The 16,050-nt window shown below is 41.8% G+C and overlaps 1 protein-coding gene across 2 annotated transcripts in view; it reads right to left on the bottom strand.

Moving 5' to 3' along the window:
* The window catches only part of SUFU (SUFU negative regulator of hedgehog signaling), an 83,137-nt gene that overhangs the window by 59,092 nt on the left and 7,995 nt on the right, over positions 1-16,050 (bottom strand). The window lies entirely within an intron of this gene.

Below are 16,050 nucleotides of genomic sequence, written 5' to 3'. Positions count from 1 at the left end.
AAAAGTCATTACATACTTTTTGCAACCAGAGCAGGATCTAAGATGAGGACCATGGAAAAAGGAGGAGTGTTCTCCTCACAGAACCAGCCATCCAGGGAGTGGAATCTGGATGTGCAGTGGATCCTGTGTTCTGTAACCACACTACAGGTCTACCTAACTGACTGATACAGGACAGTGGCAGCCTCACAAACACAAAGTTGTACCTTGGACAACCAGCATCCCTATAGTGTTTTATCAGTTTCACATATCAGTTAGTAAGGAAAAAAAAGAAATATTTCTTAAAGGGAGAAATAAAAATGCTTCAAAGTGGATCATTTTCAAGAACTGATTCCAGGAAAAAGCATAAACCAGAAACTGAAACACATTATGAATGGGTCAGTTTTAAGAAAGATCAAAGTTAACAAAAAGCCTTCGAGCTGATGTTTCACAGCTAAATTTTTTGGAAAGTAAGATGGCTCCCTATTGAATTTCCTCCTTTCAAAGCATGTTCTGAAACAACACAGATTTATTTCTAATATGAAATGAGCTAGAGTTCAGTGGGCTTTTTTTTTTAACCTCTTGGATCTCTGCTTCCCAAAAATAACTGTTTAAAGAAGACCACACATGCTTTACATTGATCCATATGAAAATTACTGAGTAACAGAAGTGTTTAGGTGAGCATCCATCAAATCTAAAGCAACACTTGTATTTAGGAGAACATTGCTGATCACAACACACCAGTAGTAACAAAGCAGTAAAGCTGACAGACAACATTACTTAAATGGATTTGCTCCTACGGTAGTGTGACTCTTAAACAGAGAACTACTAAATGAAAAAAAAAAAAAAAAAGGTAAGGAAACAAGCATTAAGCTACTTCCCTTATAAGATTTAAAAAAAATCCCCAAAGACTCAAAATGTATCTTCCAAAGAACACTCAGAAAATGCAGCAGCATACAATGCTTATATTCTCAAATTAACAGTTAAATCTTAGAAGAATTTTATTTGCATCTAAAGGATTTGTATTTAAAGATTCCACTTAAAATGTTTTTGAATAGTTAATGGTCACAAGTTGGTAAAAATACAGGGAAAATTTAAAAATGTAATTCACCTGTATTGTGCAGCTGTTCTGAGGTAACAGTCAATAAAGTGAGAGTCTTTGATCTGTTTAATTTTAGCTTGGTAATCTGGTTTTGAGGAAATTGTGACATATGTGGCTTTGAATACTCGTGATTACTTTGGAAATACTTTATGCTTAATTTAGACAGGTCTTTCATAGAAAGAAATATTAATATTTAGAATGTAATTAGCATAGTAATTTTGTCAGTATTGCTGCCAAAGATTTTGCTTTTAATCTTAATAAAAGTCTTGTATTTGAAGGTAAGTTCAATGTAGTTTCAACAGTTGCCATGGAATTTATTTCATTAAACAATGGACCATAATCCAGGACCAGAGCTCCTGGATGAGGTCTGGGGGATGTACCTGAGAATGGAGGCAGACATAAGCTTCAGGAGCTGCACAGACCTACAACCTTCCAGTATGCTTCTGACCCTTGGTATAGGAAAATCACAGAGAACTATCCAATAGCCAAGTTACACAGCTTGGCTTCTCTTACAGAGATCCCTTTTACTATAGGTGCTCACACTGGCCCCAGCTTCAAAATTTGTGATAAGGATGCATCAGTCTGCTAGTGGAGAGGCAAATAGCATGGGAAATTATTTTTCCCAGTTAGAAACCCAAGATCTCCAGATACACGTGCCAATGGAAGAAAGAGCAAAAGGCTTATCATCTCTCACAAGGACAGAGATACTCCTCCCTATTCCATGTGGAAACACTGGGTCCTCATGGCAGTCTCTCCCTTTTAGAGTAAGTGCTTAAGCAGTTGAGACAATCTTAAGAGGATGTCAAGAAACTGGACAAAAAATTCACCACATCTTGCAGGCTTGCAGATTTTGAAACTTTTGGTTCTTCCTGTAAGTTCCAAATTTCCCCCAAACTTCCAGAAAATTTCTAGAAAATCAACCACCTTAATCCAGGTACAGTCAATGAACAAGCTAAAAACCCTAAGAATATTTCCAGAACAAAAAGACCAAACAAGCCTCATTTCCACAAAAAAACTGGGTGGAAGGGTAACAATACACAGATGGAAGAAATCTTGCTAAAGCACATGGAAGCCATGAACTCTTCCACAGACCTCCCCACGTTCTCTGCTACCTGTACCTGCACCAACCTGCTCCCTTTCCAGTGGAAAGCATTCCCAGCAGGTCAGCCTGACACAACTCCTGTGCCAGCTGCAGAGGCAACACACTTTGACTACAGCCTTTGATCTACAGAAACTAGATTCTGGCACTATGTGGGGCTGGTTTCTCTGAGAGCCAGAGAAATGAGGAATGAGATGATAGGTTTGATGTAGGTTTTTCTGGTCATGGCTAGGTTGGTTGGGTGTTTTTGTTGGGTTTTTTTGGGGGGGTTTGTTTGTTTGTTTTTGGGTTTTAGTGGGGTTTTTTTTTTTTTAGTTTTTTTGGGTTTTTTTAGGGGGTAGGGTGGTAGTGGTGTAAATTTGAAGGTAACCAATTCAAACTACAGCCAATTTAGTAAAAGGACTTTGGAGCTTAGTTCAGCATCTCAGCACTAAAGTGCTTTACAGGTCATTTCTTCAGTCAAATTCTTGCAGCACAGCAGTCCAAAAGCACCTCAGCTTTACTGTAAGATGATGATCTGACATGGAACATGTGCAGGGAGAAAGCCTCAGAATTAGTATTTTGTATCCCTGCATGGCCCCGGCTACACAAACTGAAAACTGCAGTACAGCATTAAATTTCTGTACTAACAGATCTGAATATTTCACATAGTTTGTTTTATGCCTTGGTTCTGGTGAACCCTGGAGTTTTGAGTGAAAGTTTCTTCTAAACACTTCTAAAACACGAAGGGGCGGGGGAATCCCTATTTTGCCCCAAAACTAAAGATGCTAAGTATAAAGAGTCTTGTGCCCACCACCACTTTGCTCCCTCCAACACAAGGACACATCACCTTTTTAGCCACCCCAACTGCAAAGCAACTGGGTAAGTTTTCAGAAAAATAAACACTGATGGAGAAATTCTTGGCTTGCTGCATGCTCACTGGCACACATCAGATAGTTTTATATTATGACTACAGCAGTAATAGAAGGCTCTGGTATCTGCCAAGTCAAATCCAACCCCATATTTAATATTAAAACCTTATTTTGTCAAAAGAACAAAAATAAACCTTTCAAAAGCCAAGGTCATACATTACATGCCATTCTTAGGTTAAAACTCCCTTTATCTGTTCAGCAAATCAGCTCAGAATAAACCACACTGCAGCACTGCGCATGGGCTGGAGGAGCTGCCTTGTTCCTTTAATGAGGTAAGAGTTTCACTGATCATGATATTTAGTTCCAGCAAAAGAATCCAAAGAATAGAGGCCCCTTTATTTACAGAGCTGTGCAACCAGGCCCCCCTGAGCCCCCCACCACCCCATGCTCTGCCAGGCCCTCTCCTGAAGCCACACACAGAGAACTGAAAAGCTGCTCCCCTCTGCAGCAGAGTACTCAGGACGTTTTTCACATCAAATAACCCAGCTTAAGAGGATCAAAAGCCAAAGTAGCCCTTTGCTTTAAAAGCAGCTCTGAAATCCAGAGGTTTTTCAGTTCAAATCAAAGCTATATGCCAAAGCATTTTCATTCTCACTTTTGCAAGGAAGAAGGGAAGGTTTGCTTCTCTGCACTGCAAATGGCAGTATTTCTGCAATTCTGCTTTTGAAAGCCACACAGCTCTGTACAAGGAGCAGAGTGTACTAGGTGTTTATTTTTTTGAGAGTTTAAGAGTATGTGCATATAAATATATTAGGTGAACCAATCCTTGGAAAAGGGAGTTTACATAGGGAAATCACTATGATTATTTCAGCCTGAGATCAACAAGAAAGCCCTTTCAGGCTGTTTGGGGATAGTTATGACTGCACTTTCAGGAGTCACAGCTGCACTCCCAACAGCTTTAGAGAGATAAACTGACTCTCTTCTGGGAAGCAAGGTCACAGCACTCTGGAATGACTTGTCTCAGACTCAGTTTTCAGCTGCTTCAACACTAGTTTTGTGAAACCACTTAAGATGCCTTTTACTTAAATTCCTTAATTGCATCTTTCCACATTTTCTACAAAGACAGTTACCTGTTCTGCTACTGGTGAGCTACTCTGACACCATTTCGAAGGCTGCAGAAATACAGTATCACTACATTTCTAAACCTAACATCAGAAAAAGCTGCTGTTACTTGTGTCACTACCAAATTTAATTGTACCCACAATCCCCATCCCACCCACCAAAAAATCCTCAACAGAATAATTGCCAATCCATAGCTTTCAGTACTTCAGATCAGCTTCTCAGGATCTTTTCCAAGTTTGAGGAGATGGTGAAACCAAGGTGACAGACAGTATCCACCACTCTGCCTGAGCAGACCAAAGCACTTAGAGTCCAACCCTCAATAATGTTTTAAGGCTGCAGAGCTAATAACTGTCCCAGAAGATTTTTCTGTTAGGTAGCAAAGAGAGTACTATTAGCAACACAGAGGACTGGTGTCACAAAAAGCATCAAGGTACCCAGTGACTGACTTCATAGGTCCCCCCTGAAAATCACTTGAATCACCTGAGCCGTGAATCACGTGAATTGCCTTTTACTGCCCACTAACAAGCAACACAAAGGGTGGTCTCCTGTCCAAAACCAAAGGAGAAGACTTCAGCAGCCACTGAGCTAAACACTTCTCTATCTCCTGGGAAGGGCGTCAGGCAAGAACTGATGTGCCTTAAACAAGATTAAGGACAGTCAGTCTTCTGAATTCCAGTGCCAGGTGCATTGTGCAATTTCTACCCACCATAAGCAAATGGCCCTCAGATTCCAGAGCTTAAGGAAAAATTAAAAAAAAAAAGAAAGAAAAAAAAGGAAAAAAGAAAGAGAAAAAAAAAAAAAAGACGCTACCTAGTGCTTCCAGCATCTTGCCTAACAGGAAGCAGTTGTTTTTAGTGCAGCTGTCAAACTGTATAAAACTCTCATCTGAGAACCCCGAGAGCATGCTGGGAAGTTCCTGTGAAGCAATTCCATAAGAAAATAGGCACAGCAATCCCTTCACATAAAAGGCTTAAAAGTATCCAGAAGAGTAATTTCAGCCAAAACCTACCTGCTTACTCACATATTCTCCTGGATGGTCTCCTGACATTAAAAAAATATTCATTCACATACAAATGTTTGAGAGAAGCAAGGGGTGGTTATCTGGATGTCAGATGGTTATCTCTTCAGAGTACTTAGCAGGAAATTCCATGAGCTCCTGCCGCCCCAAACTTGCACACACAATCTTACTGGGCTCCTTTGTAGCTTGAATTAAGAAAAAACTTCATACATAAGCAGGGCAAATGTAAACATAAAACGAACACATGCTCAAAGATTTCTGCTCATGTAAAATCACGGTTGGAAAGTGAGTGACACAGGGCTCAGAGATATCAGTCTGTGGCAGCTGCTGCTTAGAGCTTGCTCTTGCAGTACATCATATCAAATGTGTAAGCCATCAACCAAATGGAAAACACTTCTAGAAAGTTAAATTGTTTTTAGAGATTTATTCCAACATTTAAATCTAAACAGATGCAGAGGCACTCACTCTGCAGTTATTTGGAGGAGTTTCTCAGCTTTCTGAAATACTCATGTAGGATCCATGTAGAAAGCTTACACTGAGATGGAGCTGAGTAAAAATTTGTGAATTGATTTGTGCTGGCCAGTATGAAAACAGAATTGTGTTTCACCGAGCTACCATTCAATGAGGGAAGAGCTGTTACAGGGCAGAGGGGGAAGAGGAGACAAGATACAGTTTCAGGTACAGACTCACACACACAACACTGATTTCACAGATTTTACTATTTGGCTTCTTTAAAACTCAGCCAGTTATAATCTTGTCCCTGAAACCTGGAGACTCACAGTTTAGATTTCGTTTTTACAAAACTGTCTCTGTAAATAACAAATGTTGATACAACAGATAAATTGTTTTTTCCTCTAAACCTACAGAGTCAAATAAACCTTATTCGTAATTCTGCAGGTATAACTGCTTTATAGTGTCACTAGATAGAGATCAAACTCTGGAATTGGATCTAGGGATGTGATCCAGGGAACTCAGCCCTCTGAGAAAGCATCAATTGGAAAATTGGAGGTCCCTTCCAATCCAAGTGATCCTACAAATCATCATGGCCAAGAACACGGGTATGAACTTCTGCTACTGATACTCTGTACCCAGAACTGTGCTTGCAGGACCCATAGCTGATAATTCACAAACACGAGTTAAACTCATTTTGGCAGAAGTGGTTCCTATACTCAGCTCCTGCCCAACCACCTACAAAACAGTATGTTAAAGTAAACCACCATTAGTCTTCTGGTCACCTAAACATTCTGAGCTGCAAGTTAAGGCAATCTAGGGGTTGCTTCTTTGAGGGTCTGCTGTCTGTACCATGAAAGCAGTAGCATCTGGAAGGAGGACAGGATCATGCTTAGCTGCTGGAGGTTAATCCCTTTGAGCTCTAGAGGCTTGGAAGCATTACTGTCTCATTCTGGAGAGTGCCAACATACGGTCACACCTGTAGGGACAGTGGTTGCAGATTAAGGGCAAAAGGCTGCAAAGGCCTTATCGGTGCCAAAGGGATGGATCTGCCTCATTGTTAACAGGAAACTTCAGAATACTCTGAAAGTGCTCAAACAGCATCCAGGTAACCTAAGTTTGAACCTCCTGTCTGCTACAAACTTCTCATCCTCCTCAACAAGTTACTTAGGGATTTGATTCTCAGATGTAAATAATGATAGTTCCCTGCTTCAAAGAGTAATGTGACACACTCATCATATAGGAAATGCTTATATGCTCCATCTATCAAGGTCACAAAAGCTGGGAAATTAACTCCACATTCTGCACAGCATGGACAAATACAGAACACGGGAAATGACTTAAACAACCAAATACGAAACAGGAGGTTGCATGGGATATGTCACTCCATACTTCAGCAAAAGATGTTCATATGAGGGCAGTTTACATTTTATTTTCTCTATTTCATGGTGCCTGGATGTAGCTATACCTGTACCAGTAGGTGATGGTTTACTCTCGCATTACAGTTATAACTAAACTGACAAGACCAAACTGGTTTCTCTTCATGATTTCATGAAGCAACTTATTAAAAATGTGTAATCAAGTAACTAGACTACTGACATGTGTTTCAGCTCAAGGGCTCACACGTTTCTCCACAGAGCTACTCTGGCTTTCCACTTCATGGCCAGCAGAATCAGTCCCAGCCCAGGTAAGGTGTTGAGAGCAGGTTCTGAACCACCACAACCAGCACCACAAATGAGGCTGTGCTTCTTGACAAAGAAAGTGCAAACAGTTTCACTGCAAAAGCCTGGGAAGTTGCAGCAGACTTCCATCATCCTAATGCCCACTGAAAGGATCTGGAAAGAAAAGCTAGGAGTACAATAAGGATTTACTATTGCATTCATAGATCAAGAGTGAAGGCACTAATGAAAAAGAAAACTTATCAAGATCTGTAACATTTTACTTAAGCTGCCTATTTATGCTGCACTTCAGAACTACTCATCCTTCAATTCTACAAAGCCCAGAAGAACAGTGCTCTCATTTGGCCTGAGCTGGAGGTGATTCTGCCAACAAAGCACACAGTCACTGCACGACACAGTGCATTAGAGAAGACAAACTTCCACCTGCACAGGGATCCCACTTCCTATTGGATCTGAATCCTTAGCTCTGATAGACAGAGAATGGTAATACATCTCCACAACTTCACCTAAAGGCTCAGCTGCAACCTCACCAGGCAAGAGAACATTAGCAAAGGGCTAGTTTGAGCCAGCATGGCTGGGAAGGGCAGTATTGCTGTGTTTGGTTAGCAGCCGGGAAAAGGGCACCAACTTTCCTTGCAGTGTCTGCTGGCTCCTTCCTAGCTCCTACTGTGGAAAGTTCTGCAGCTGCCGGGAGGAACCTATTCGCATAACAAAAGTGCCTTTCAAAAGCAGTACGGGAGGCTGGAAAGAATATGAAAAAAAACCTCAAAGCCACTGACAGCTACAGTTAGTATTTTTCAGCATTGCCTAAAGGTCTCAGGCGAGGATCAGGACTCCAGCATGTTACAGAGAATATAAACACTGGTGTCTCCCATTACTTTTCTGCTGGCTAAAGAACATACCTTAAGAAAAATCATACAAAATGCAACTTCAGCGTATCCATGAGGACATTTTTAGGACTCTCGTACAATTAAGTTCTCAGCTGTGCAATAAATTAACTCGGGGCATAAAAGAGAGTTATTCAGGAACTTTTAGGAGCCCGAACTCCAAAAGCCTGCAAACAGGCAGCCACGCATTGCTGGCTGGGAAAACGCTCAATGTGAACCGAGGTGCGCCTGCAGCCCAGGAAGTCAACTGCATCCTGAGCTGCACCACCAGAGGTGTGGCCAGCAGGCTGAGGGAAGTGGTTCTGCTCTTCTACTCTGCTCTTGTGAGATCCCACCTGGACTGCTACATCCAGCTCTGGGACTCCCATCCTAAAAATAACATGGATCTGTTGCAGCGAGACCTGAGGATGGCAATGAAGATGCTCAGAGGACTGGGGACAGGCCCGAGAGAGCTGGGCCTGTTCAGCCTGGAGAAGACAAGGCTCCAGAGAGACCTTCCAGTGCCCACAGGGCTGGAGAAAGATTTTTGACAACTGCATGAAGTGACAGGACAAGGGGGCATGCCTTTAAACTGACAGAGAGTAGGTTTAGATTAAGTATTAGGAAGAAATTCTTCACTGTGAGGGTGGTGAGGCGCTGGCACAGGGCTGTCCAGCGGAGCTGTGGATGCCCCATTCCTGGAAGTGTTCCAGGCCAGGCTGGATGGGGCTTTGAGGAAGCTGGTCTAGTGGGGATTGGAGCTAGATCTTTACAGTCCTTTCCAACCTAAACCCATCAATGTCTCTCCAATCCTGATGGATCTCAAATTCAATCCCTGATCTTTCACTTCATCAGCTGTAGAAACCCAGACAATTCTGCCTTCCCTGGTGAGCTGTTATATAGCCTCATTTCATTGCAAAGGGTACACTTAAGAATATACTGATGAGCACCATGAGAGATCTTAATCAATTAACCAGGCAGCGAAAAATCTTGGAGCTTGAGCTGTAATTCCAGGGAAAAGAAAGCACTGGACTGCTGGTGAAAGATTCCCAAAAGGGAAACATGAGACATCTGCAATGAAAAGTCTACCATAGATATTTTTTTTAATCTGCTTTTAAGTGTTAAGCTTCTCCTGCAAGACTATCTTTCCTTTGAAGCACTTGAAACTTCTAGGGCTTGTGAATGTTACGTGAATTCCATTTGTTGTAAGACAATGTCCAAAAGGATAAAATATACCTTTGCCTCTTAAAAATCAAACAAAGAAGGAAAGAAAGTGTCATTCCCTCACCATCCTTTCAGTGGCTCCAGGCTTGCCCCCAAAAATTTTAATAGTGGCAAAATAGTTTTACTTCTCAGTCAAACCACTTCAGTTATGGGAACTGCAAAATGGCTCAGCTTGTGTTTCAAACAGGAGCAAAGTTGGGAGAGAATTGTCAATTTACAGCATATTTCAGTACTGCTTACATTTGAGTGCAGCAAGCAGGAACACTCTCCTTGTGTTCCTGACCACTTTTGGAGGAATAACCTGCCCAATAAAAACCACAGAGGTCAGCATACAACTCATCACAACCAATCTGTTAGAGAAAATCCCTCATCTATCTCTGAGCACTAAATTCTTTGCTTTTCTGCTTAATGGTACTCTTCTGGGTAAAAAAGGAATTCAAGGCCCAGAGACATATTATTTTTGCATAATAAGGTTATACATATGGATTCAACTTAGCTAGGAAATGTCAACTTAAAGCTTGTCTTCATGAGGAAATTTACTGTAACTAGTCTACCAGTATAATTATATTGCTGTAGTTCTACTGGTAAAATTCCCCTGTTGAGCTTTATTCATAACAACAGCTGCCTTTATGGTTTATTTTTGTCGACTATGCCAAAAAAGGCCCCTGCTCCAGAAAGGCCACAACAATTTACAGGGGAGGAGGGGAAGGAGCTGTGCCAGTGCAACTAGAGCAGTAGAAAGAATAACAGTACAGAAATGGCAGTATTTCTTTATACTAATGAATTATTTGCTACAAAATCATGAGTGAAATACTGTAAGAAAACTATACTGTACATCAGACCTCACTGCAGGTAAGGTATGTGCCAGTTTCATGCTACAATTCATAGCTTTGGTAAAGGCCCCCAAGCCAGACACTGGTCTGCATCAGCCCCTCTGTGTGCATCCTTTTGTTCTCGCCTCCTCCCCAAATGCTGCGGTGCATTTTTCCCAGGAGTACTCTTTTCCCCCCATTCCTTTATAGAAGCAATGCCTTGCTGCCCAGCAACTGCCCAGGGCCCCTTGGACTGACCCTCCAAAACAAATGGGCATTTAAGACCAGTCCCTCTGGTTTACAGTTTGCATCTCAGGGACCAGGGATAGCTGGAAAGCAGAGAGCACTTTTTGCAAAAAGGATTTTAAAACAATTGCCCTTCACTTCGGCAGTACAAGAATGCTGAGCTAGACAAAACAATGAGCCATCTGTGCACTCTTCCCTCCTTCCCTTGTCTGTATCCTCTGAGCTTAAATCAGACCTCCCCAAGAATGGCAGAGTCCCCCTTCACCTCCGCCCACCCTGTTTACATCCTGAAAAAAACAGTTTTCTGGCCTATTTTTTTTTCTTTTTGTTCTTAAGAGCCCTTGCAAAATCTTCCTTTAAACCTCAGCCCTTTGTCAGGTGGTATCCCATCTACCCAGCTTTGTCAAGTGATGAAAAAATGCCTCCCACCAGTGATCCGTTCCTTGTTTACCGTCCTGAGAGGCAGAGTGGCACTCAGGAGCCCTACTCACCCCTTTGTCCAAGGAAGGCAATACCATCTGAATGGGAGACCACCAAGATTTGCAGCCCTCTTTTGTTAGCCTGGTGTCACTGCCTATTGGGCCTTGATTCAAAATTGAGATGACAGTAGAGAGGCAGCTGAGTTAGGTCATCACCACGGAGCATAGAAGAGAGAAACACCAATAGCTCAAATTTCACATGAAATTGGTAATTTTATTATCAGTGGTAATTTGTTGTTGCCAATTGTAGCCACTGACTCATCCAGAAACATGCACTATTCTAGTACTAGTCAAGAAGGCATGTTCCCAACACTAAAAATGCATTGAGGAAAAAACAAAGGGGATTAGGTATGAATAATAGCATTTGGATCTATTTCTTCAAACCTTTATTTTTTTAGTATCTCTATTCCAGGCAGCAAATGGATTAAAAAATGTCAATGATCTCACAGCTGGAATGACTGCACCACTCAGAAATACTTTTACCTTCATGTCTCACTGAAAAAAAAAAAAGCTGTTTTTTTAATTCTTGATTTTTAAAACATCATGAACAGATCTTTGTCACATACAGCAATCTTTCACTAGAACACCCAGTTTTGATCCCCAGTCACTTCTCTTCCTGTCAGACTGAACCTGCTGGGAGAGCAGAGCCTGCAAACTCTCCCACATCATTCAGCACTAACCCAACTTGGAAGATCAGAGTAAGGAAGACATGTCTCAGATCAACTCTCCTCCAATGTGCCAAGATCATAAATATGGAAGTTCTGTTGGCAAAAAAACCCCATAAAATCATCCAGTTTGAGCACTATGCCCCTTCCCCTGCCTGGCAGCAAGAGGCTCATCCTAACAGGAAGCAAACACACCATCGAACAGGAAGTGGTGTTTGCCTTCAATGCTCACCATTAAACCTTCTTCCAATCTTTTTCAGCGTGTTTTTTTTTTTTTTTTATTGAAAACAGTCTTTCTTGTAAATTCAACTACTGTGCTGTAAATGTTAAATGAATTTCCTTCAATGCTTCAAAAAACCATTCCAAATCTAGCACAGTTCAAGAGTGCTCTCGTCCCACAACCCCTGCATGCAAACACAGACAGACCGCAGCACAAAGCGGGCTGCTCTCTGTAGGTGGCCCACATCTTCCATTTCATTAAGGCTACTAACCACCTCCAGCAAGTGACATTTGGAAGCCAAGTGCACTGTGCCTTGGAGGAGGGAAAATCAGATTTCCCTGCAGTGACCATAGCTTCAGGGGAGGTCTGCCTCCAGCAGTGAAACACAAACCTTAGAGGGTTCTGGTGCATGGCAGCCACCGGAGGGACACTCTCGTGGGACACATAAATAGGTATGATGCTTGGTTTAACTCTTTGGAGCTTTTTGTCTGGGAAATAAAGAATTGAACCCTACATGATCACACTTGTGCATATGGTTCTTTAAAATGTCTGAACTCATTGGTCAAAATCAATCCAGTCCTTCAGAGCAAGAGTTGTCCCAAAAATGTCATATTTCTGCAAAGTATGCAAAAACAAATAGACAGAAGAGAATGATCTACAGGTGTTCCCAGTAAGACAGTTTCCGTAGAAGCACACTTGTATTTCCAGAGAATCCACACAGGTGAGACTCGTTAAAAGTATCTTAATTTTAAGAAAAGCTCATTCTAACTCATATCTTTGTAGGTATGAAAAAAATGTAATCACAAACAAAATCCATTAAGAGACAGCTTTTATTGTACTGTGTAGCTAAACTACTATTTCTTACCCTGACAGATTCTCAAATAAACTATCACTGAAAGAAAACACTTTTTTTTTTTTTTTTTTTACGGCGCTCCGGGTCCGGGAAAACAAAAAAAATTAATGGAAAAATTCAGAAAAAAAAACCCTTTTTTTTTTTTTTTTTTTTTTTTTTTTTTTTTTTTTTTTTTGTTACAGAACTCCCTATTCTATGGCCTCTCCCTCTCCCCTCTGCCTCAAACAGAAGACCAAATGAAAAAATAAGCATTACATTTGGGGTCAGTCTTTGATAGGCAAACAAGACCTGGAAAGAAAAAGGAAGTCCAGAGTATGGTGCCCACCTTGGACTCTCTCTCCTAAAATTCTACCTCTTGTACTGCTTTCCTAAACTGATGCTCACTAATATCCTCTTCCATGTAATTTCCTTTAGCTGGGGCCGATGCTCCACCTCCGGCAATCTCTCAAGGTAGACATGCTGAACTTCACAAATCTTATCTGCAATATGGATCTACCACCTCTCTCTAATTTACAAAAAGACCCTCTATTTTATCATAAAAACAAAGAGGGGCAGAGTCACTCTCCACCATTTTAAAAGCATTCAGTTACCTTGGAGTTTGGTGTAATATTTCAGCAGTGCTTTAGGCATGTGGTTCATAAAGCACTTAGGGACCCATTAAAGAGCAAAATTTAAGGCTAAAGGCTGGCAAGCTGAGGGCAGTGAGCTTTTAAATTTATGAAAGGCTACAGAACTAAGAGGCCACTAAAGTGATAGCTGTCAGCACCACTCCATCCTACATTCATGCAGGTTCAAAGGAGAAGCCAGCATGCACTCAAAAGAAAGAGAGCACTCGTTCCAACTTCCAGGCTATTTTCTAAATACTCTTTTCAAACTCCTTTTATACTCAGAAAAAGCCTTCCAGAAAACATCCACCCCTCGGCAAGCCTTGTATTGGTTACCTGATCCACTTTTGCGCTCCTTTTTCTTCCTCCCAACTCTAACAAGCATCCTTGCCCTTTTACAAGTTAAGGTCATTCAGAGGATCTATACAAGGAAGCAGAACACAAGCTGGACTGAAGATCTTGAAAGGCTCATGCTTACCCTCACCTTTAATAGGGAGGCACCACCCACAGAGACAACACATTATCCCGGCATGCACCGCTCCCTCCTGATCCAAATGGAAAGCAGCACAAATCAAAAGGACCACAGCAAGTTGGAACCTGTTGTCTCAGCAGGTGGTACCCTGCATCTGTAATAGAGATGAAGGCAGCTGTAATCTCTCTGGTTTTATGCAAATGGATACTGCACTTCGGCTCCTGGCTAGGGGCCAGGGAAGAAAACAAAACCAAAGAACCCCAAACCCCACCACCCTTGTCAGTATGAAGCTGATGTAGTAAACATCAAAACACAGTTGGCATGTCACTTTGTGGGATGTGGGAAGACCACAAATAAAAATCTTATCTCAATCTATCCATAATTTAAGCCTTACTTTCTATTTCAGCTCTGAATTACAACCCTGCAATTTTAATACAAATAAGACTATTCAAGGTGTTCAAGAATTCTATAGCATCATGGTTTTCACTTTCCATGCACGCACTTCTTTAAAGTGTTAAGAAAAAAAATGAGCACTCGAACTACAGAACAGTTAAGTGGAGATTCATACCTTGGCCTTAGAGCAAACTGAAGTCAGAACCCAGTCTGGGAAAAACATAGTTTTCTTCTTAGTCCCTGAACAGCTCTGCAAACCTGTGCCAGCACAATCTGGGGCTGGCAAACACTGTGGCACCACTGTCATCCGGTCCAACCTTCCTGTTCATGCAGGGTAATCCCAGAGCACAGGATTTTGTCCAGACAGTTCTTCAGTATCTCCACAGCCTCTCTTGACAATCTGTTCTATTGCATGGTCACCCACACAGTAATTAGGTTCTTCCTCATCTTCAGGTAGAATTTCCTATGCATCAGGTTCTGCCCATTGCCTCCTGGGTCAGAGATTCCTGAGGGTTGCTGCAAAGGCAGCACTCAGCTGAAGCTGGCATTCCACTGATGGAGTCTGAGTCCAACTACACCTGCTGATGCTGCCTTCCTTGTGCACCGTTCTCCACCAAGGAAGAAGTCACCACAACGTTTGTAAACTGCAGGAATGATCTGTGAGTCTGAGTCCAACTACACCTGCTGATGCTGCCTTCCTTGTGCACCTGTTCTCCACCAAGGAAGAAGTCACCATAATGTTTGCAAACTGCAGGAATGATCTGCCCCTCGACCTTACTGATGGCTGGCATCAGAGCACGAACCTGCAACTGCCAGCTGAGGCACTGGCTTTGTGCAGACACACAGGGACACATTCCTTGCTGCTGGCATTGCTGTGGGCAGTGGCTGCCAGCAAGGGGTGGAGAAGAGTGCAGGACTCAGCATCTCCTCTTCCACAACTGCACTGGCCACATGCTTCCTGCCAGCAGGCTGCACACACTCACCACTGCAGTGCAGAATCTCTTCAGAATGCAAGAACAGCCTGAAAAAAAGGCCCTACTTTAACCCTGCTGAATAGATTCAAGAAGTCACACATTTGTTTTGATTAGAAAGAAGATAGAAAAAGCTAAAAATGGTGTATAACTTGCAAAAACACCCTGGAAGGATTTCTGCTGCCACTCAAGTTGTGCAACATGCTCAACTGGAGAGACTTATTTCCATGCAAGCAGCTTGGCATGAAATCCCACTGAAAGGCCTGTGGTTCCCTAACACTGTCATGACATCATGATTTAGGATTTTTAGAGCTATCAGCCCAGCACAGCTGGTGTCATGGTTGCCATTATACCATGAAACACTAAGGGGTTTTAAATGAAAAAGGTTTCCTTGTTTGAAATTCTTAGATTTCTTCAATTTTCTTCTACAGATTCCTAAAACCAGACTGGCTCTGTAAGCAGAGTCTAGCTGATACGTAAGCAGAGCAGGAAACAGTGCTGCTTTAACTGAAAATAAATCTGTCAACAAGGAGGCACCGGGAGAGCTCTACTTCATACTTTTCAGGTTCTTATTAAAAAATATAAATTAAAGTCAACATTTTCACATTATTTGCTACATCTGTTTGCTATTCCATTATAAATAAAAATACAGGGCCTCCAATTCAGTGTTAGTTCACTCAAAAAAATGAAAAAGTCCTTTTCATTTAGTACTGCATTATAATTGTCCTAGACTCTACTCTATTACCATGAGAGGTCCACAAGAAGTAAGCTACACGTTACCCAAACCAGGCAATTAACAAGACCTTTGTCAATGTCCTATCTTTCCCTTTCTAAAGTAGGAAGGACAGCAAGGCTGTAGAAGCACATCCCTGTTGTAGGAACCTTGCTGACTGTCACAAGCAGATCCAGCTCTGCACTCTTTGTAGACAGCTGGGAAACAAAAAAAA

The sequence above is a fragment of the Onychostruthus taczanowskii genome, unplaced genomic scaffold, assembly GCF_017590055.1.
Source record: "Onychostruthus taczanowskii isolate IOZ18803 unplaced genomic scaffold, ASM1759005v1 scaffold5, whole genome shotgun sequence".
NCBI classification, from domain to species: Eukaryota; Metazoa; Chordata; class Aves; order Passeriformes; family Passeridae; genus Onychostruthus; species Onychostruthus taczanowskii.
The sequence above is the reverse complement of the archived record's forward strand: the minus strand, read 5'-3'. Positions and strand labels throughout refer to the sequence as shown.